Here is a 22,636-nt window from a genome sequence, read left to right on the forward strand (position 1 = left end):
AATAAAGACAAAACAATTCCATAAATAATCCATAAATGTATAATTCCTGTGCAATTTATATCTATAGGCTACATTTCTTTCAATGTTTTAGGCTGTCTGGTATTAGTGCATAAACCTACATTTAAGGGATTAACTGTATGCGTGGCAAATAGCCAACACAGCCAATTGGCAAATAATAATTTTGGGAATGGGCAGAAAAAATGTACGTTAATCCACGGAGGCAAAAAGGACATTGTTGAAGTTTAATTCAACATGCCAAAAGCTGCTAATGGAGAGGAGAAAATAATGAGAAGGGAGGACCAGAAAAGTAATGTTTGGGAAAGATTAGGTGAAGTGGTAAAAGAGGATGATAGCAGTGTTGTGATGTGATGATTGTGAGGCGCTGTACAAATTCAACAGTCACAACACAGGACTTCAAATAGGCCTATGGCACGTCAAGGGAACTGTAGCCTAGTGTTCAGATGGCTTAAATGGAAACTGAAATCATGACATTGACTGTAGGTAAATAACCTCTGACATAGCCTTAATATTAACTCCTGTAGAATTAAGCATTTCTTGCAGTAAAATTAAAAATTGATCTTGGGAACAGGAGCGGAGAAATATGATTTATTTATTTCTGCATCTTGAGAGAATGCAATGCTCAGTTAGATACGATCTGTAGAGGTGCTGTCTTCATCATAAAAACATCATTAAAATGGATCATATTTCATCTCGGTGCCATGATGGATTGCGTTGTCCAGACCTTGGACCGCTGGGAGAGACAGGAAGTCTCTCCAGCGCCTCGACCATCGCAACCGGGGTTAGCTCTACCCGTCCCGTCCGGATCCAGCTCCAATGGGATGCGTCTCTCCCTTCCCAGGGAGTATGATGGGATGGCTGCACAGTGCCAGGGGTTCCATTTACAACTGGACCTCTACCTGGCCACCGTTCACCCAGCTCCCTCAGGAAGGGAGAGAGTATCAGCCCTCGTCTCATGCCTATCGGGGAGAGCGCTGGAGTGGGCAAACGCCGTGTGGGGAGAGGAAGACGTGGCGTTGGACCACTTCGAGGAGTTCGCCCGCTGCTTCCGGGCCGTCTTTGACCATCCTCCCGAAGGTAGAGCGGCGGGGGAACGACTCTTCCATTTGAGGCAGGGGACGAGGAGCGCACAGGATTTCACGCTGGAGTTCCAGACCTTGGCCGCCGAAGCAGGACGGAACGTCAGGGCCCTCATCGACCACTATCAATGCAGCCTGCATGAGGACGTCCGACGGGAGTTGGCCTGCAGGGATGCCACCATCACCTTTGACCAACTGGTGGATCTGTCCATCCAGTTGGATAACCTGATGGTCATCCGTGGATGTCCTGAGGGGGCTCTGTCAGTTCCATTTACCAGCACTCCCGCTAAGGTGCCCATGGAGTTGGGAGGGGCTGCGAGTAGGGAGGCTGGAGCAGGGGCCTTCACGTGCACCATCAGAGGGCACACTGCTGGTCGGTGCCGGGTTGGGGCAGCAGGCAGGGCACTCTAGCGTCACCATAGGTGAGTCTGCACCACTCTCATCCAGAGTCCTCTGTTGTCCACCTATTTGTACCTGTTTGTTTCCCTGAGTTCTCCCCGCATTCCCAGCATAAGGCGCTCATCGATTCAGGCGCAGCTGGACATTTTATTGACAGAGCGTTAGCTCTTAGTTTAGGGATCCCCATAATTCCTGTAGATAGACCTTTCCCGGTTCATGCTCTGGATAGTCGACCTTTAGGGTCCGGGCTAATCAGGGAAGCCACCATCTCCCTGGCCATGGAGACGCAGAGGGGTCACGAGGAGAGAATCAGTCTCTTTCTCATTGACTCTCCTGCGTTTCCCGTGGTACTAGGCCTTCCATGGTTGGCCTGTCATAACCCCACCATTTCCTGGCAACAGAGAGCTCTCAAAGGGGTGGTCGCGAGAGTGCTCGGGGAGGTGTGTAGGGGTTTCCGTTGGTGCTACCACGGTGGAAAGTCCAGACCAGGTCTCCACCATGTTCATTCCCCCAGAATATGCCGATTTGGCTCTCGCCTTCTGTAAAAAGAACGAGCATGTGTCCTTGGTGCGCAAGGTACTTGGACGACTGTTGGAGCATGACCTGCATGTCAGGCTGAGAAATGCCTGTTCTTCCAGCAGTCCGTCTCCTTTCTAGGATACCGCATTTCCACCTCAGGGGTGGAGATGGAGAGTGACAGCATTTCAGCCGTGCGTAATTGGCCGACTCCCACCACGGTAACGGAGGTGCAGCGATTTTTAAGGTTTGCCAATTACTACCGGAGATTTATCCGGGGTTTTGGCCATTTGGCTGCTCCCATTACCTCACTGCTGAAGGGGGGTCCTGTACGTCTGCAGTGGTCGGTTGAGGCGGACAGCGGTTGAGGCGGACAGGGCTTTTGGTCACCTAAGAGCTCTGTTTACCTCGGTTCCCGTGCTGACCCATCCGGATCCCTCTTTGGCATTCATAGTGGAGGTGGACGCATCCGAGGCTGTGATCGGAGCCGTGCTCTCTCAGCGCTCGGGCATGCCACCGAAGTGCCGCCCCTGTGCTTTCTTCTCGAAGAAGCTCAGTCCGGCAGAGGAGAACTATGATGTGGGGGACCGGGAGCTGTTGGCTGTGGTTAACCTCTATTACTACCAAATAAATCAATCAATCAGATAATCCAAACTGTTACAATGGCAAATCGATGAATGCAAAGAGACATCTGTTACAAAGCAGCTAAAAGTTTAATGACGTTAGGAAGTTGTCAAGACAAGTATACCGATACTGGGTAAGCCTACAAGGTAAGGGAGAGATGTATTTCCTTTCTGTTTTGCTTGGGTTAGCGTAGTCTATTTATTGTGGTTTTGAAAGCATGAAAGCATGAAATTAGATGACCGAAGTCGTATTGCATTTATTCGGATTTGTGTTGTCATTGGCAAAGAAACAGGTTGAGGTGAAAATTTGTTTGCATATATTTTGTATATGATCGTGAGTGCAATGGAACAGGCAGGCAGGGCAGGCTTATTTGTGATGGTCGCGAACGTAGCTTCTGGCCCGTAGCCCTGCGTATGTCGATCATGCCACAAAAGCATGCTGAAATGAGTCGATATTCCGTTTATAAATACATGGTCCCCCGAGTAAATGTCTGTCCGTTAATTACCAATAATGCTATAACTTTAATTTCTCAAACATATGACTATTTTACCTATTTTAAAGACAAGACTCTGCAGTTAATCACGCCACATTGTCCGATTTCAAAAGGCTTTACAAGGAAAGCAAAACGATGAAATTATATCGAAGTACCCTGCCAAAAATAATCACACAGCCATTTTCAAAGCAAGCATATATGTCACAAAAACCAAAACCACAGCTAAATGCAGCACTAACCTTTGATGATTTTCATCAGATGACACTTCTAGAGACATTATGTTATACGATACATACATGTTTTGTTCAATCAAGTTCATATTTATATAAAAAACCAGCTTTTTACATTAGAATGTGATGTTCAGAACTAGCATACCCACCATAAACTTTCAATGAATTTACTAAGTACTCATGATAAACATTCACAAAATACACAACAATTAATTTAAGAATTATAGATACAGAACTACTTTATGCAATCGCGGTGTGCAGATTTTAAAATAGCTTTTCGGTTAAAGCACATTTTTGCAATATTCTGAGTACATAGCCCGGCCATCACGGCTAGCTATTTTGACACCACAAGTTTGGGACAACCTAAACTCAAAATTACTAATAGAAAAATTGGATTACCTTTGCTGTTCTTCATGAATGCACTCCAGGACTTCTACTTCAACAACAAATGCTGTTTTTGTTCCAAGTAATCCCATAGTTATATTCAAATAGCTCCGTTTTGTTTAAATGAATTCAGGTCACTATCCGAAGGAGTGACGGCGCATTTCATGACAAAATCTCTAAATATTCCGTTACCGTACTTTGAAGCATGTCAAGCGCTGTTTGGAAATCGAATTGTTATGCTACTTTTCTGCGTGAAATAGCGATAATATTCCAACCGGCTTAAAGAAAAAAATGGAGTAGTCTCATGACCCGCATCTCCAGTGTCACTGTCCCCAGGCTGACCACTCACAAACAAATTCTCCTGCTGTTGCCTTGAGACAGCAGACACCCCATTCCACTTTCTGGCACCTTCTAGAAAGGAGCCAATGGGGCCTTAGAAAATGTCACGTTACAGCAGAGATGCTGTATTTTCAATAGAGATGCAACAGAAGGACAAGAAATTGTCAGACAGGGCACTTCCTGTATGGAATCTCCTCAGGTTTTGGCCTGCCATATGAGTTCTGTTATACTCACAGACACCATTCAAACAGTTTTAGAAACTTTAGAGTGTTTTCTATCCAAATCTACTAATTATATGCATATTCTCGTTTCTCGGCAGGGAGTAGTAGCAAGATTAAATTGGGTACGTTTTTATCGGACGTGAAAATACTGCCCCCTATCTTCCCCCAAACAGGTTAAATAAACACTCACAAACTGCAGGAGAGTGGAGATCCTCATGGCCTTTTACAGCACAAGAGTAGCTGTCTTCCTGTTCCCACTGGACACTCGTCTTTGTACTGGGTGGAGTTGCTTTCCTCTAGATGTTGTCCGTTCTTGTACCAGATAGATGGGGTTGGGGTTACTCAGGTACCGGTGGTGCTACAGGACAGTGTCGCCGACTGTGAACTCCATTTAGGAGTCACCTCCACCTGAACCTGAATTAAAGAAGAGCAAAAAAAGAGTATACGGTTCAAAATTGGTATGAGTTAATTATTAACACGCATCATGACTCTTCAAAACTGTATAATGTGGTATGCGGTATTAACTGTGACAGTCAGGTTGTTCCATGGGCCGAACACCCCCATCTTGCCTCATCAGTTGTAAAATCTGAACTTGTACTCAGTTTAGTCACTCTCTCAGGTCTGTGATTCTCAGGGTGGAGTCTACTTTTCTGTTTGTCGATGGTATTCCACCGACTTGCATACTCTGGGTCTGGCTCAGGTCTTTAGTTACACCCAGACTCCCATTTGTTGAACCAGTATACTTCTGTGACGTTATATGCCAACTGGGATGTGTGCCAAAGCATGATATAATCTACTGTTGACCCTTTCAAAGCATACTCTGATGGGTGTAAGTCACATTCATACAGCTCTCACCCCGAACACCTGAAACAAAATGAAGCTGATCAATTCCTGAAACGATAATGAGAGAATAGTTTCAAGTGTTTCAGATGTATTGGACAGTTTCATTTTGAATTTTAAAATAATATTGACATACATGTACATACATCTATAAAACTGTTTATCATTCCAATGTATATTGTTAAGAATGTTGATAGAGAGAATGTAATACCATTCTTATTGGTTCTAAATGATACTACATAAAATACTAGTTTCATTCATACTAACACACTGCAGAAAGTGGTGATCCTCACTTGGCCTTCTACAGCACAGGAGTAACTGTCTGAATAATAACTATTGACAAGTACTGCTGGGGAAGTGGAGGCTCATCTGGAAGATTGTCCGTTCTTGTACCAGATGTAGGTGGGGTTGTCCGTCAGAGTACAGGTGGTGCTACGGAGTCGATGTAAAACCATACACCTCTGTTAACAGGATAGGTAATATTTTTTTCTCACCGTAATTCATTATGATATACTATTGTAAAATACAGTGTAGTATTACCTGTATGACAGACAGAAGAGTTGTTCCTGGGAAACTATGACCCCATTCAAAGTTTTGAGATTTTATGGCAAAATACTCAGCTAATCCTCCTCTCTCAAATCTGAGATTCTCAGGGAGGAGGGACCTTCATATGTTTTCACTCTCTCTTCCAGTGTACTCCACACGACCTGCATACCCTGGGTCTCTCTAGTTGAGTCCTCAGGTGTCAACTTATTAGTACAACTAGCACTCCGTTTGGGGACTAAACCAAAGTGATGATTTGACTCTATTATAACCAACATAAGTACAGGATATGTCCACTGTTGACCGCCCCAAGACACAGATTCTCCTCTTGGTGTAAGTTACTCTGTTGCAGTCCTGACCCTGAACACCTGAAACACAGTGACATAACAAGAGGACAACTGGATTGTGATCTCCCAGTTCTTCCTAGAAATGCAAAGTTCTCAAATGACAAAGGTAAAGCCAACACACAGTATAATGTATTAAATTCACACTCACACACTGCAGGAGGTAGGGAGGTCCTCCTGGCCTTTTTTAGCACAGGAATACAATATCAATGTAGTTGCTGGAGATTTGAGCTTTTGTACTGGGGTGAGGGTGCTTTCATCTCTAGATGTTGTCCGTTCTTGTACCAGATGTAGGTGGGGTTACCAGTCAGTGGTGGTGCTACAGGTCAGTGTCTTATCCTGATGTCCATCAGTCACCTTCACCTGAAGACCTGGAGAAAAAACAAAATCACTGTAAATCCACTTTATCACTGACTTATCACTCCTAATACAAAATGGAAGAAATACAGTATACAGACTACTATGCATACACACCACAACAATTGTCCAGAACTAATTGGAATTCAAAGAAAAGCTATTTGTTACTGTACTGTGACAGACAGAGTGACATCAGGACTTCCAGTATATGTCCCACTCCTTCTGATCTGTTAATAATCTGAGGCCAGTGCGTGGTTGAGTCTCTCTCTCAGGTCTTTGATTCTCAGGGTGCCAGTCTTTCTCCTTATCCCCATGATACTCCACATGACCTGCATATTCTGGGTCCTGTCCTAGATATTCAGGTTCTACGTCTCATTTAAGTGAAACAGAGGGTTGTTGTGACTGTCTGCTGGGATATGTGTAAGAGCAGTCCAGGTCAACTGTTGGCCCCCTCAAGGCACAGATACTCTGAGGGTGTATGTCACACTCCAACCATCCTGACCCATTACAACTGAAACCCACAGTCACACACAACACAAGGGTATCACAATTAAGCCAAAATGGCTCACAAAAGCAGAAGGTTGTGTCCACATTTTTGTTGCCATAGTTGCTGAGTTAGTGTGAATGGAAACCACAGATAAGCATCTCTCAATGAGGAGTGAAAGACAACTATATAAAGAAACAAGTGAATCCCTTAAACAGAACAGCAGAAATAACATTATGACTCTTAACCTTTAGACATGTTTGTAAGGTGAAACACAGGGCAACTAAAACAGTTATGAAAGGGACCATACCTGCCACAGACCAGAAAAAGGCGACCAACATACTTCCTGCTTTTCTCAAAGCCATTGTTTCAAGTCTTCACCCTGCAATCTTAGAAACATAAACAACAACTCACTAGCTGGTGAAATACAACATACATCATCATCATCAACAACAATCACTTCCTGAACAGATCTGTAGATCTGCTGTACTGTTAACAAATTTTTCCACCTTGATTGTTCTGAAGCTGTTTTATTATCAAAACCCCCGATATAGGATGATAAACGTTCAATTCTCTACGGTCCTTCAAGTTGTACAGCAGCCTAAAGACTGACCACCAGGTTCAATGATAACTCCTATCCCCAAGCTATGAGGATAAACAGCAAGTGACTCACACACACGACATACGCACTCACGAACACACACACATACATTATACACACACACACACACACACACACACACACACTACAGGCGTTACACTGGGCATGTAGTGTTCCACCTGGTTAATCATCTCATACGATGTAACTCCTATTTCCTGATTTGCATTGTTGGTTAAGGGCTTGTAAGTAAGCATTTCCGCGAGCTGGGGTTGTATTTTGGCGCAATGTGACAAATAACATTTGATTTGATTAGATCAGCACTCCTACACTGACACTTATTGAATACTGACCCTGATGTAACAAGCAAAACACAACTCAAACATAACAAGAAGTAAAGGATACATTACCCTCAAGTCTAAAACAGACTAAATACAAATAACTAAACAATATTTCAAGATATTGTCAAGCGTACTAACAGAGTGAAGTGAAGGGGAGAGGTCTGTACTGTAGTCAACTTACTAACAGTGCATGGGAGTACTATGGTTCCTTACATATTTAAAGTAGTCCGGGCACAGGTGGTGATGCAGAACTATCCTTCCTTCATAAGACATTAACATGTATAATTACCAGACCAGCACATCAGAAAGGGGAGGTTAGTGTATAAGAGTGGGTCATACACTTCCAAATGATGAACCTTACACTTCTTTAAATACAGAACCATTTAAACCATTTGTTCACTATTCAATTTGAAATGTTTTGCTATAATAACCCAGAGGGGGCAAGGCAACACATTCCTGAGTTCTATATGTAACAAGTCAAAGTTTAATTTACATGTGGTCAGTTCCATGATATCACATTCATTCTATTCTACTAATCAATTCAATGTACACTCCTCCTCACCTACGAAGTGTCCGATGTTCTAGACCTCTCCTACTGCATCTCAATATTACAGCACCATCTTTTTAATAATTGCCAATAATGTTTGGCTAAAAACAACATAACAAACTGAAACAAATCACAAAAAAATTGTGCAAACACAAGACTGGCTAGCCTATATGTAAATAGACCATCCAACTACCTCATACCCACACTGTTATCTATTTTTGTTCCTTTGCACCCCAGTATCTCTACTTGTACATTCATCTTCTGCACATCATCAATCCAGTGTTTAATTTCTGTATTGTAATTATTTCGCCACTATGGCAGATTTGTTGCCTTACCTTCATTATCTACCTCATTTGCACACAGTGTATATATAGACTTTTTCTACTGTATTATTAACTGTATGTTTGTTTATTCCATTAATAACTCTGTGTTGTTATTTTGTGTTGCGGCACACTTTATCTTGGCCGGAGTCACAGTTGTAAATGAGAACTTGTTCTCAACTAGCCTACCTGGTTAAATAAAGGTTAAATTAAAAATAAAATATATATAAAAAAAAATTGACAAAGTCACACATTTAAGGATAAAAACATGATGTCTGCAGTAGTATAACTTGCCACTATTGTATGTGATGTATGTGGCAGGGACTCTGAACAATCTGATTATAAATGGAAAACCCAGCCACATCGCGGACTTGACGTCTTGCTACCTGAGAAGCTAAACACCTTCTTCGCCAGCTTTGAGGATATCTCAGTGTCGCCCGACACGGGCGCTCCCAAGACTATAGGCTCTCATTCTACGTGGCCGGCGTGAATAGGAAATTTAAAAATTTTAACCCTCACAAGGCTGCTGGCCCAGACGGTATCCTTGGCGGGTCCTCAGGCCTGCACAGTTCCAGCTACAGCTACAGGACGTATTCAATCTATCCCTATCCCAGTCCTGCTGCCTCAACTTGCTTCAAGATGTCCATCATTGTTCTTGTACCCAAAGCGAAGGTAACTGAACTAAATGACTATCGCCCCATAGCACTCACTTCTGTCATCATTACAGTACTTTGAGAGGCTGATTAAGGATCACATCACCTAAACTTACCTGACACCCTGGACTCACTGCAATTCACATACCGCCCCAATAAATCCATGGATGATGCAATAGCCATCACGTACACACTACCCTATACCATCTGGACAAGAGAATAACTCTGTAAGAATGCTGTTCATTGACTACAGCTCAGCCTTCAATGCCATAGTACCCTCCAAGCTCATCGTTAAGCTCGGGGCCCTGGATCTGAACCCGCCCTGTTCCACTGGGTCCTGAACATCCCCTGATGGGGCGCCCCAGGTTGTGAAGGTAGGAAGCAACTTACCTCTACTATGCTGATCCTTGCTTTGGGGCCCACAAGGATGCTGCTCAGGCCCCTCCTGTGCTCCCTGTTCACCCATGACTGTGTGGCCACGCACGCCTCCAACTCAATCAACAAGTTTGCAGATGACACAACAGCCTACAGGGGAGAGGTGAAGGCCCTGGCGGTGGTGCTGAGAAAACAACCTCTCCCTCAGCGTCAGCAAAATGAAGAGGCTGAGCGTGGACTTCAGGGGATACAGCAGAAGGAGCACACCCCAAAGCCATATTGATGGGGCTGCAGTGGAGAAGGTAGAGAAATCCTTCAAATTCCTCGGTGTACATCACTGACAATCTGAAATGGTACACCCACACAGACAGTGTTGTGAAGAAGGCGCACCAGGTCCTCTTTAACCTCAGGAGGCTGAAGAAATGTGGCTTGTACCCTAGGGCCCTCACAAACTTTTACAGATGCACCATTGAGAGCATCCTGTTGGGCTCATCATCACCGCCTGAGTATGGCAACTGTACCATCCGCAGCTGCAGGTCTCTACAGAGGGTAGTGCGATCAGCCCAGCGCATCACCGGGAGCACTGAATGCCCTTCAGGACATCTACACCACCTAGTGTCACAGGGCCCAGAAAAATATGAAGCAGACCTCAGCCACTCGAGCAACGGCCTGTTCACCCATATCATCTAGAAGGCGAGGTCATTACAGGTGCATCAAAGCTGGGACGAGAGATGGAAAAACAGCTTCTATCTCAAGGCCATCAGACTGTTAAATAGCAATCGGTAAACAGCATCCACCCAGTATCTTGCCCTGAACTTGAAAATCACTTATCACTAACCGGCTGCCACCGGTTACTCAATCCTGCAACATAGGCTGTTGCCGTATGCTAATAGACATGGAACACTGGACACTTTAATAACGTAACACTGGTTAATTTAATAACAGAACACTAGTTGCTTTAATAATGGAACACTGGTCGTGTTTCCAGCAGACGAAAGGTCTCTTTAATAATGGAACAGTGGTCACTTTAATAACGGAACACTGGTCATTTTTAATAGCAGACACTGGTCACTTTAATAACCCAGACACTGGTCACTTTAATAAAGTAACACTGGTCACTTTAGTAACATAACACTGGTCAATTTAATAACGGAACGCAGGTCACTTTAATAACGGAACACTGGTCACTTTAAAAAAGTAACACTGGTCACTTTAATAATTTAACACTGGTCACTTTAATAATGTAACACTGGTGACTTTAATAATGTTCAACACTGGTCACTTTAATAACGGAACACTGGTCACTTTAATAGCTGGAGACACTGGTCACTTTGTAAATTGTAACACTGGTCACTTTAATAGCGGAACACTGACACTGGTCACTTTAATAACGGAACACTGGTCACTTTAATACCGGAACCAAGGTCACTTTAATAATGGAACACAGGTCACTTTAATAACGGAACACTGGTCACTTTAATAAAGTAACACTGGTCACTTTAGTAACATAACACTGGTCACTTTAATAACGGAACACTGTTACTTTAATAAAGTAACCCCTGGTCACTTTAATAATTTAACACTGGTCACTTTAATAACGGAACACTGGTGACTTTAATAACGTAACACTGGTCACTTTAATAACGGAACACTGGTCACTTTAATAATGGAACACTGGTCACTTTAATAATGGTTTACTGGTTACATTTAAACGTAACACTGGTCACTTTAATAATGGAACACTGGTCACTTTTGTATGTGTAACACTGGTCAGCAATAACGGAACACTGGTCACTTTAACTGTGAACACTGGTCACTTTAATAGCGGAACACTGGTCACTTTAATAATGGAACGCAATTCACTTTCAAACATAACACCAGTGCTTCAATAATGGAACACTGGTTGCTTCGTAATTGCACTGAATCTTTAATAAAGTAGCGCTGGTCGCTTTAATAGTAACATAATGACAACCTGTCCAAAGTATTTGCTGGTCACTGTGTTGAACACTGGTCTTTAATGTGAGACACTCAATTGCTTCAACAAAGTAACACTGGTCACTTTAATAAAGTAACGCTGGTCACTTTAATAAAGTAACACTAGTGCACATTAATAACGGAACACTGGTCACTTTAATAATGGAACACTGGTCACTTTAAATACTTGCAGTTTATTATTCATATGTAAATATAAGTCCTCAAGTCCATCCTATTCAACTATTGTTTATAAACTATTTATCTTTATATACAACATTGTCATAATCATTTCAATATTTTATAATTCCATTGTTTACTTTTAGGTTTTTATGTATTGTTGTGTATTGTTAAGTGCCTGCACTGTTGGAGCTAAGAAAAGCAATTTGCCACATTGACAATGAGATCCACCACTAAGCGTGTGCCTGCGACATTAACATTTGATTTGATAATCTTCTGTTACAATCCTGACCCTTCTGTACTGGTAGTAGCATTAGTTATGAGGAATCAGTATCACCATCATCACCATTGCCTGCTGTATTGTTTCTGCTGCTGTTCATATACTGTATAGTCCTATTGCAGCCTGTTATCCATATATTGTCGTAGCCTGTTGTATCCATATATAGACTAATGTAGCCTGTGGCCATATATAGTCTAATGTAGCCTGTTATTCATATATAGTCTAATGTAGCCTGTTATCCATATATAGTCTATTGTAGCCTGTTATCCGTACAGTTCTAAAATAGCCTGTTCTCATATATAGTCTAATGTAGCCTGCTATCCATACTTTTAGTCTAAGTAGTAACCTGTTATCCATAAATAGTCTAATGCTGGCCTGTTATCCATATATAGACTAATGTAGCCTGTTAACCATATATAGTCTAATGTAGCCTGTTATTCATATATAATTCAAAGTAGCATAATACATCCATATATGATCCTATTGTAGCCTGTTATCCAAATATAGTCTAAAAAATAGCCTGTTCTCCATATATGAAGACTAATGTAGCATATTATCCAAAATGGTCAATGTAGCCTGTTATCCATAAATAGTCTAATGTTGTCTTTTATCCACATATATAATGTATCTTATTCATGTACTAGTCTACAATGTAGCATGTTATCCATATTTAGTCTAATGTTGTCTTTTATCATATATATAATGCAGTCATATATAATCTATTAGCCTGCAGTCATATATGATCAAATGTATTTGTTCCATATATACGTCCTAATATAGCCTGCTCATCCATATATAGTCTATTATGCATTGCCTGTTATCCATATATAGTCTAATGTAGCCTGCAGTCCATATATGATCACATAACAGTTTAGATGTTTTTGTTTGTATTAATGCCAATAAAATACCTTATTTCATGAGTTTTCCAGAACCTTTACACTAACGAGACTCGAAATTGAGACCAGCTGCGTCCTGTTTCCATTGATCATCTTAGAGTGTTTTAACAATTGGAGTTCAACATGTGTTAAATTCAATGGTTGGACATGATTTGAAAAGGGCACACCTGTCTATATAAGGTCCCACAGTTAACAGTGCATGGAGCACAGAGTCAGGGAAGGGTATCAAAGAGCATTTCTGCAGCATTCTGAGGTCCCCAAAGACACAGTGGTGTCATGAAACAAATGGAAGAATTTTACGAACCACCGAGGACATTGTTCTAGAGGCTGGCAGCCCAGGCGAAACTGAGCAATTGGGGAGAATGAAGCCTTGGTCAGGTGACCGGGAACAATCAGTCACTCTGACCGAGAGCTCCCAGGTTTCTCTGTGGAGATGGAGAACCTTCAAGAAGGACAAACATCTCTGCAGCACTCAGACAGACAGACAGCTATGCATGTCAGGGTTCACTTTGGGTCCATTGTTCTGAAGATCAGTGAGCTGAAGGCGTCTCACTCACACAAACACACACTGGAAATTCAGAGCAGCTTTTTTTGGCCTTGGCATAATGACAGCTCTGTTGTCTGTTGTTCGCTAGCTAATGTTGATAGCTAAATGTTAGCTTAGCCAACTAAGCTAGTTAGCTAAATATGGGGTCTTGCTGTAATTCAAGCGGCAGCACGCCCGTGTTGTTCACAATTCAGTCCATTCAGAGTTGCTGTGTGATGCACAAAAATGCTTGTTTTATTGCTGAATAACATCAGCTTCATGTAGCCTAACAAGCTAGCTGAGTCCATTAGTTTGCTCAATTCGACACCCAGTTCCAACATAAGTCCCAATAACGCAGTGTTTTAAGGCACAGTCAACATAGTGTATGTAAGCGTCTGACCCGCAAATGTTGTCATACAGTGAATTATAAGTGAAATAATCTGTCATGAACAATTGTTTGGAAAAATGACTTGTGTCATGCTCAAAGTAGATATACCGACTTGCCAAAACTAGTTAGATAACAAGAAATTTGTGGAGTGGTTGAAAAATGAGTTTTTTAATGACTCCAACCTAAGTGTATATAGCTTCCGAATTCAACTGTATCTATAGTTTAAGATTGTGTTGCTGATCTTTTTCTATGGGATGTTGCTATTTACAGATTATTTATAATATCGATAGTACTACTTTCCTCAGCAACTAATATGGATAATATTGATAACAGTTTTTTTTTATTATTTAGCCCTTAAGGCCAAGTTTCTGTTGCTGTTGATGATAATATTAACTAATACTATATTGTTCAGTGTCATGATATTGCTTTTTTCATCAGTACATTACATACATTTAAACATTTGCAGTTTTTACATTGTGGTTCAGTGTCAATACAGTACAAGCGCCATGTTGTAAATAAGATGACGATAATAAATACATTGACTATTTGATCAACTATTAATACATTGATTCATAACTATACCCTCTCAGCTCTTGTTTCTTGTATTTCTGCCTAATAGACACATGATGTCACATTGAACCACATAACCACGAGTGGCTGGGCTATCGTTTCCTAAACTCGGTTCTGGGGACCCCACAGGAGTGCACATTTAGGTTTTTGCCCAAGCACTACACAGCTGATTCGAATTAATACAATCTTGATGACGGTTTGATTACACACACACAGAGGCAGTGTTGCCCAGATTTTCTCATTGACCTCAGGATTATTATTTATATTTCTCTTAAATGACCCTGGTTTAACCCTTTGTGTGTGTGCTCCTCCAGAGAAGGATGTTCAGCTGTATAAGCATGGCCAGTACTCTCAGGCTGTGGACATGTTCTCTGAGGTTATCCCACTAAAACAGATTGTTTTGTGAAGTGAAGGTCTAAAGTAGCCTCAACAGCACCATGTCAACAGATTTCAGGACTGTTAGCATAAAACAAGATTGAGATTTGAATGTGTTCTTATTTCATTTTAGAAGAGATGATAGACAAAACAACCGTTTTCTTAAAAGGTCTTCTGAATGAGAATGTACCAGTGTTTGAGCTTGCGTGTTGCTGCTGATGTTCACCTGACAGCACTGTAGAGATCACAATGGTGAGTTAGACATCTCTGCATGGAGTCAAGAGCCTTCAGTGTAGAGCTTGAGTCTTGCACATAAATAGTATCACCATTGTCCAACACGGAAAAGTACAACGAAAGTACAAGTAATATCAGGCTGCAAAGAAAGGAAAACAAGCTTTGTGCCGGTAATAAAACCCTATTCAATGCCATTGGTTCCATTGTATGTATTTTGATTGTGGCTGCTATTTTGTGCTCACATCAGGGGATGGAGCTGGAGAGCACCAGGCTGGTGATCAGGTACCCAGACCACTAGATACAGAACCCATCCCTCTCCTCAGAGGGACCAACCCTATAGGCCTTAACACCTCAGCCTCCCAGTACGCCTCCACAGGGTAAGGACATCTGTCTGTCAAAACATCAACTATCCATTTATCAACATATATAAGCATTTATAATGGTTAATTATGAGTTATTCTAAAGTGTTACCAATCATCTCATTTTAAACTTTGGAAATGTACAAAGTGATGGAAGGAGGAAGCAGGAGCACAGGTGCAGGTGTTTGTGTGTTTTCATACTGTTTGTCTCTCTCTCCCAGGACCAGGAGGATGGCTCCCATCAATGGTGGAGTGTTTCTTCTGGAGGACCACCGGCTGTTTCTATGGTGACAATTGTCGCTTCAAACACAAGCCGGACCAGAGAGGGACAGGAAACCATGTCAACCCTGTCCACCATGACAACCCTGTCCACCACGCGGTGACTGGATATGAGAGAGGAGGAGAATGATGAAGATTAAGGAAGAGGATGAGGGACTTTGTCCCTACTTTAAAAGGGAACAGGGGTTTTGGGGGGTGTCACCCTGTTTGTGAATCCTCTGGCACAGACCACAGATCCCAGACGGAACACTAGACATATATAATGAGCGTGTGAAGTGTCAATCAAAGTGAAAGAGGAGTGCAACTCTGATTTCCCTCTCTCTCGGCCTGAGCTGTAAAACATGGAAATTACATCATCATTAGAACCTTGAAGGGATCTTTGCCCAGTGGACACTGCACCTATGATGACCATGTTATGTAAACACTAAGGGGCTGACATCATTTATCATGTGTTTAACTGTGTATGCAAGCTCAGCAAAAAAGAAACGTCCTCTCACTGTCAACTGCGTTTTATTTTCAGCAAACTTAACGTGTAAATATTTGTATGAACATAACAAAGATTCAACAACAGAGACATAAACTGAACAAGTTCCCCACAGTCATGTGACTAACAGAAATGGAATAGTGTCCCTGATCAAAGTTGGGGTGAAGATCAAAGTAACAGTCAGTATCTGGAGTGGCCACCAGCTGCATTGAATACTGCAGTGCATCTCCTCCGCATGGACTGCACCAGACTTTCGGACCTTGCTGTGGTCTGCCCCACTCTTCCACCAAGGCACCTGCAAGTTCCGGACATTTTTGGGTGGGAATGGGGCTAGCCCTCACCCTCCGATCCAAAGGTCCCAGATGTGCTCAATGGGATTGAGATCCGGGCTCTTCGTTGGCCATGGCAGAACACCATTTCCTGTCTTGCGGAAATCACACACAGAACAGGCAGTATGGCTGGTGGCATTGTCATGCTGGAGGGTCATGTCAGGATGAGCCTGCAGGAAGGTACCACATGAGGGGATGTCTTCCCTGGCACGCACAGCTTTGAGAATGCCTGCAATGACAACAAGCTCAGTCCTATGATGCTGTGACACACCGCCCCCAGACCATGGCCAGTTCCTCCACCTCCAAATCGATCCCGCTCCAGAGTACAGGCCTCGGTGTAACCTCATTTCCTTCAACGATAAGAAAAACAAATCCGACCATCACCCCGGTGAGACAAAACCGTGACGCTTGTCGTGAAGAGCCAGTCCTGTCTGGTCCAGCGGCCCAGGTGGGTTTGTGCCCATAGACGACGTTGTTGCCGGTGATGTCTGGTGAGGACCTGCCTTACAACAGGCCTGCAAGCCCTCAGTCCAGCCTCTCAGCCTGGCCAGGGACAGTCACAGGCACTGAAATAGGGATTGTGCATTCCTGGTGTAACTCGGGCAGTTGTTGTTGCCATCCTGTACCTCTCCCACAGGTGTGATGTTTGGATGTACCGATCCTGTGCAGGTGTTGTTACCGCGTGGTCTACCACTGGGAGACGATCAGCTGTCTCATCCTGTCTCCCTGTAGCGATGTCTTAGGCGTCTCACAGTGCAGGACATTGCAATTTATTGCCCTGGCCACATCTGCAGTCCTCATGCCTCCTTGCAAGCATTACAAAAACACGAACACGCGATGAAGGCAGGGACACTGGGCATCTTTCTTTTGGTGTTTTTCACAGCCAGTAGAAAGGCCTCTTTAGTGTCCTAAGTTTTCATAATGGTGACCTTCGTTGCCTACTGTCTGTAAAGTATCATAACGATCGTTCCACAGGTGCATGTTCATTAATTGTTTATGGTTCATTGAACAAGCATGGAAACAGTGTTTAAGCCCTTTACAATGAAGATCTGTGAAGTTATTTGGATTTTTCAAATTATCTTTGAAAGACAGGGTCACAAAATCATTCTTTTTTGCTGAGTTTATGGTCATGTGACTGAACATGTGACCTAACCCTAACCCTAACCCTTGTGATGTCACTGCCAGCCTGATGCATTGGGTGCCTAGTAATTTTACTACAGTGGATAAATAAACACTATTATTTAATTGAATTACAGTTGAATATAGGGCATGTTCAGGCAGACTATATTGAAGTCACCTGCCTGCTCTCACAAACATTAGTCCTTCTCCCTTTTTTACCTAAAGGGGTACATAATTCAAATTCAAATAGCTAAATGATTCATGGTATGACCACCATAAAATAATTCCATATGTCAGCTAGTAGAACCCCCCAAACGGCTTAGACTTTTTAGAGGTAAGAAACACAGTGTCAGAGAGAGCAATGTCCAGTGCCTGAACACACAAATCAAATTGTATTTGTCACATGTACCGAATCACAACAGGTGTAGACTATACTGTGAAATGTGGTTATTAAGTAACAATGCAGTTGTTTTTATGCAAGAAAATATTCGTTTTTTTTAATTAAAAAAATGCAACAAATGAAATCATGACAAATAAATAAATAATCAAAGCAGCAATATGGACCAACATGAATGATTGGCTATATGTGATTAAAAAGACACGTATCTTTGTAGACAAAGGATTTCAGACATTGAAGATAGACTAGTTAACTTATGTCAGGGTTCACTTTGGGTTCATTGCTGTCAACTGACTACTGCGAGGGTTGTTCCTGTTTGGGTGGGCTCGGCGGTCGTCGTCACCTGGCCTACTAGAAGGCCATCGATCCCCTTTTCGTTTTTCTGTTAGTCATGTCTTTATTAGTTGCACCTGTAAGTTCTGTTAGTTAATTAGTGATATTATTGTTGCATATCGTGTTGGACTTTTTGGATTTGTTACAGCCCTGTTGTGTGTTTTGGGCATTTTTCCTCTTTGTGGTACTTATTAAATCTATATATTGTACCCAAACATTTTTCTGCCTTCCTGCGCCTGACTCCACACCCACGACGTCCAAGCGTTACGACAGCCCCGCACCAACAACATGGAGTCAGCAGAAGCAGGGGGGAGGGAGAGTGTGAGCCTCCTCATCTCCTACCTGAAGGGTCGAGCATTGGAGTGGGCCAACACTGTTTGGAATGGACCAGACCCATTAACCTCTTAATCTAGACGTTCCCTAAGCGGAACACCTGCTCCAATATCCCAATGATGGGCGTGGCGAAATTCACAAATTCCTCAAAAGTCCCAAAACTTCCAATTTTTCAAACATGACTATTTTGTTGAAACATTTTAAAGCATCGACCTCCTTATTTTGTCTACGACACTGTCCATTTCAAAAGGCTTTACAGCTGCTTAAAGCAAAACATTAGATGATAACAGCAGAGTACCCAGCTAGAAATAATAGACACCCATTTTCAAGCAAGCAGTACAATGTCACAAAATTACTGCTGGACGCAGCACTAACCTTTGACATCTTCTCACGATGACACGCCTAGGGACATGTTATGGCCCCGTCACATGGCTGTTTTGTTCAATCAAGTTCAGTATTTATAATAAAAACCAGCTTTTTACATTAGCATGTGGACGGGATTCAGCATTTCCCAAACACATCGGTGAATTTACTAACATTACTCCGATAACGTTTTTCACAAAAAACATAACTTATTATTTTAAATTATAGATACAGAACTCCTCTATGCACTCGATATGTCCGATTTTAAAATAGCTTATCGGTGAAAGCACATTTTGCAATATTCTAGGTAGATAGCTCGCCATCACGGGCTAGCTATTTAGACAATTGAAGTTTGGCACAATTCACCAAAAGTCAGATTTACGGTCAAGTCAGAATGCACTCCCAGGACTTCTACTTCAATAACAAATGTGTTGGTTTTGTTCAAAATAATCCATGTTATAGTCTACGCGTGTTTGCTAAATGCGTTCAAGACACTATCCAAGGGTAGACGAGGTTTCACTGGCGCCCGACAGCGTTTCGTGACAAAAAAATTGTAAATATTTCCATTACCGTGCCGAAAGAATTCAACGCTGTTTAAAATCAATTTTTATGCATTTTTTTCTGCGAGGCCGGAATATTCCGACCGGGAGTGGTGATTTTCGTTCAAAGAGAGAAAGTAAACATGGAATCGACTCGGGCACACGCCTCAGTCTCTCTATAGTATCTCGACCGAGCCACTATCCAAAAGCGCTTCAATGTTTTTCAGCCGGGCGCTTAAAGCCACATGATCAGCTTTGCCGCCTTCGGAGAGCCCATGGGAGCCGAGAGAAGTGTCACGTGAACAGCAGAGATCCTCTGTATTGGATAGAGATAATCAAGAAGGCCAAGAAATGGTCAGACAGGGTACTTCCTGTATAGAATCTTCTGTGGTTTTGGCCTGCCAAATGAGTTTTGTTATACTCACAGACACCATTCAAACAGTTTTAGAAACTTTGGAGTGTTTTCTATCCAAAGCTAATAATTATATGCATATTCTGAAGTTTCTGGGCAGGGAGTAATAATAAGATTAAATCGAGGTACGTTTTTTATCCGGCCGTGAAAATACGCCCATATTCATAACAGGTTAAGGAATAACTACCCTCAGTTCACCGGCCGTTTCAGGGCTGTATCCGATCACCCCCCAGAAGGACGAGCGCAGGGTGAACGACTGTTCTACCCTCAGGGAACAGAAGATGAGGAGCGGCAAGACTTCGCCCCTAGAGTTCAGGACCTTGACGGCTGGGGCTGGGGTGGAACGACAGTGCCCTATGGACCACTACAGGTGTAGCCTCCGGGAGGACGTCCGCAGGGAGCTAGCGTGTTGGGATACACACTCTCCCTAGATGAACTCATCGGCTATGTCTATATGACTGGACAATCTGCTGGCTGCCCGCGGGCGTTCAGTAAGCGATCCTGTCAGTTCCATCTCCCTAGACTACACCACGCCCATTCCTATGGAGCTAGGGGAACTGCGTCAAGGGGGAACCGGAGGAGGGTGCCTCTCCGCACCAATTGTGGTCGCTGAAGACACCACGCCGACCGGTGAGGTGGGGGGTCCCCTCTGGGAGTCAAGAAGGCAGGCAGAACACTCCTCGTTCATCCTAGGTGAGTCAGCTTACCACACTCACCCAGAATCCCTCGTTGGCATGTTTGTCTTAATTTTTCTTGATTTTTAGCTCCCTTTTCCCAGCATGCACTAGTCGATTCAGGGCACAGCTGGGAACTGTATGAGATAGCGGTTTCCGCCTTAACCTGTTATGGCTGGGGGGGTATTTTCACGGCTGGATAAAAACGTACCCGATTTAAATCTGGTTTACCACTCCTACCCAGTAACTAGAATAGGTCATATACTTATCACATATGGATAGAAAACACCCTAAAGCTAAAACTGTTTGAATGGTGTCTGTGAGCTAAAGAACTTTCATGGCAGGCCAAAATGGAGAAGGTTTCATTCCAGGAAGTGGCCTGTCTGACAAGCTCGTCGTTCTTCTTGTCTCTGTTTATTGAAGAGTGAGGATCTTAGCTGTCCCGGGACACTTCCTACCGGCGACGCATAGGGCCTCAGTGCGGTAAAAACTTGAATCGTGGGCTTTGCAGGCTCTGCGAAATAAAGTACGCGTTTGGGAGTGGCTGGCTGTTTACAGTACTGTGAGACTCGGCTCGTGCTCGCGGTTCGACCGAAAGCTTTGTTTACTTTCCTCTGTTTTAGCTAAATGGACATTCCCGGTGGGAACTCTATCGCTTTCTAGAAATCGGCATAAATGGATTTAAACAGCGGTTGACTTATGCTATGCCCGGTAAATGGAATATTTAGATTTTTTTTTGTCACGAATTGCGCCATCGTATGACCCCTTATTTACCCTTTCAGATAGTGTCTGAACCGCAGAACAAGAACGCCGCAAGATATAACGATGGATTATTTTGGACCAACCAACATTTGTTATTGAAGTAGCAGTCACCAGGGAGTGCCATTCTATGTAGAAAAAAAGGTAATCAAACTTTTATAATAGTAAAATCTGATTTTGGTGAAGGTAAAACTCTGCCGGTGTCTAAATAGCTAGCCCAGTGATGCCTGGGCTATGTACTTGGGAATATTGCAAAATGGATTTCACCAAAAGCGGACATATCGAGTGCATAGAGGAGTTCTGTATCATAATTCTTAAAATAAACGTTATGTTTTTTGTGAAACGTTATCGGAGCAATTTAGTAAATTCACCGGAAGTTTGCGGTGGGTATTGCTAGTTCTGAACGACATGCCACTGTCAAAGCTTGTCTTTGATATAAATATGAACAAACATGCATGCTGTATAAATAATGTCCTAGAGTGATCTGATGAAGACAAGGTTAGTGCTGCATTTAGCGTGGGATGGACACATTATATGCTAGCTTGAAAATGGGTGTCTGATCTGGTGTGGCACGTCTGCGTGTCTAATGTTTTGCTTTACTGTTGTAAAGCTTTATTTTGAGAAATCGGATGTCTCGGTTAGATTAACGGAGTCTTGTCTTTAAAATGGTTTAAAACTAGTCATATGTTTGAGAAATTGAAGTATTAGCATTTCTGAAGTGTATTTGGAATATCGTAGCCACGGGATTCCACTGGCTGTGCCGAGTAGGTGGGACGATTTCATCCCACATACCCTAGAGAGGTTAAACTGGAGTAGTTTTATTAACAAAACCACCGAACTCCAAACCAACGTAGACAAAATAACATGGTTAAAAATAACCACCGACAACCCGATACAACAACACGAGTACATAACATACAAACAATCACTGACAAGGACATGAGGGGAAACAGAGGGTTAAATACACAACATGTAATGAATGGGATTGGAAGCAGGTGTGTAGGAAGACCAGAAACCAATGGAAAACAAAAAACTTGATCAATGATGGCTAGAAGACCTGTGACGTCGACCGCCGAGCACCACCTGAACAAGGAGGGGCATCGACTTGGCGGGAGAAGTCGTGAACAACAC

This window comes from Salmo salar, chromosome ssa09, assembly GCF_905237065.1.
Source record: "Salmo salar chromosome ssa09, Ssal_v3.1, whole genome shotgun sequence".
Lineage (NCBI taxonomy): Eukaryota > Metazoa > Chordata > Actinopteri > Salmoniformes > Salmonidae > Salmo > Salmo salar.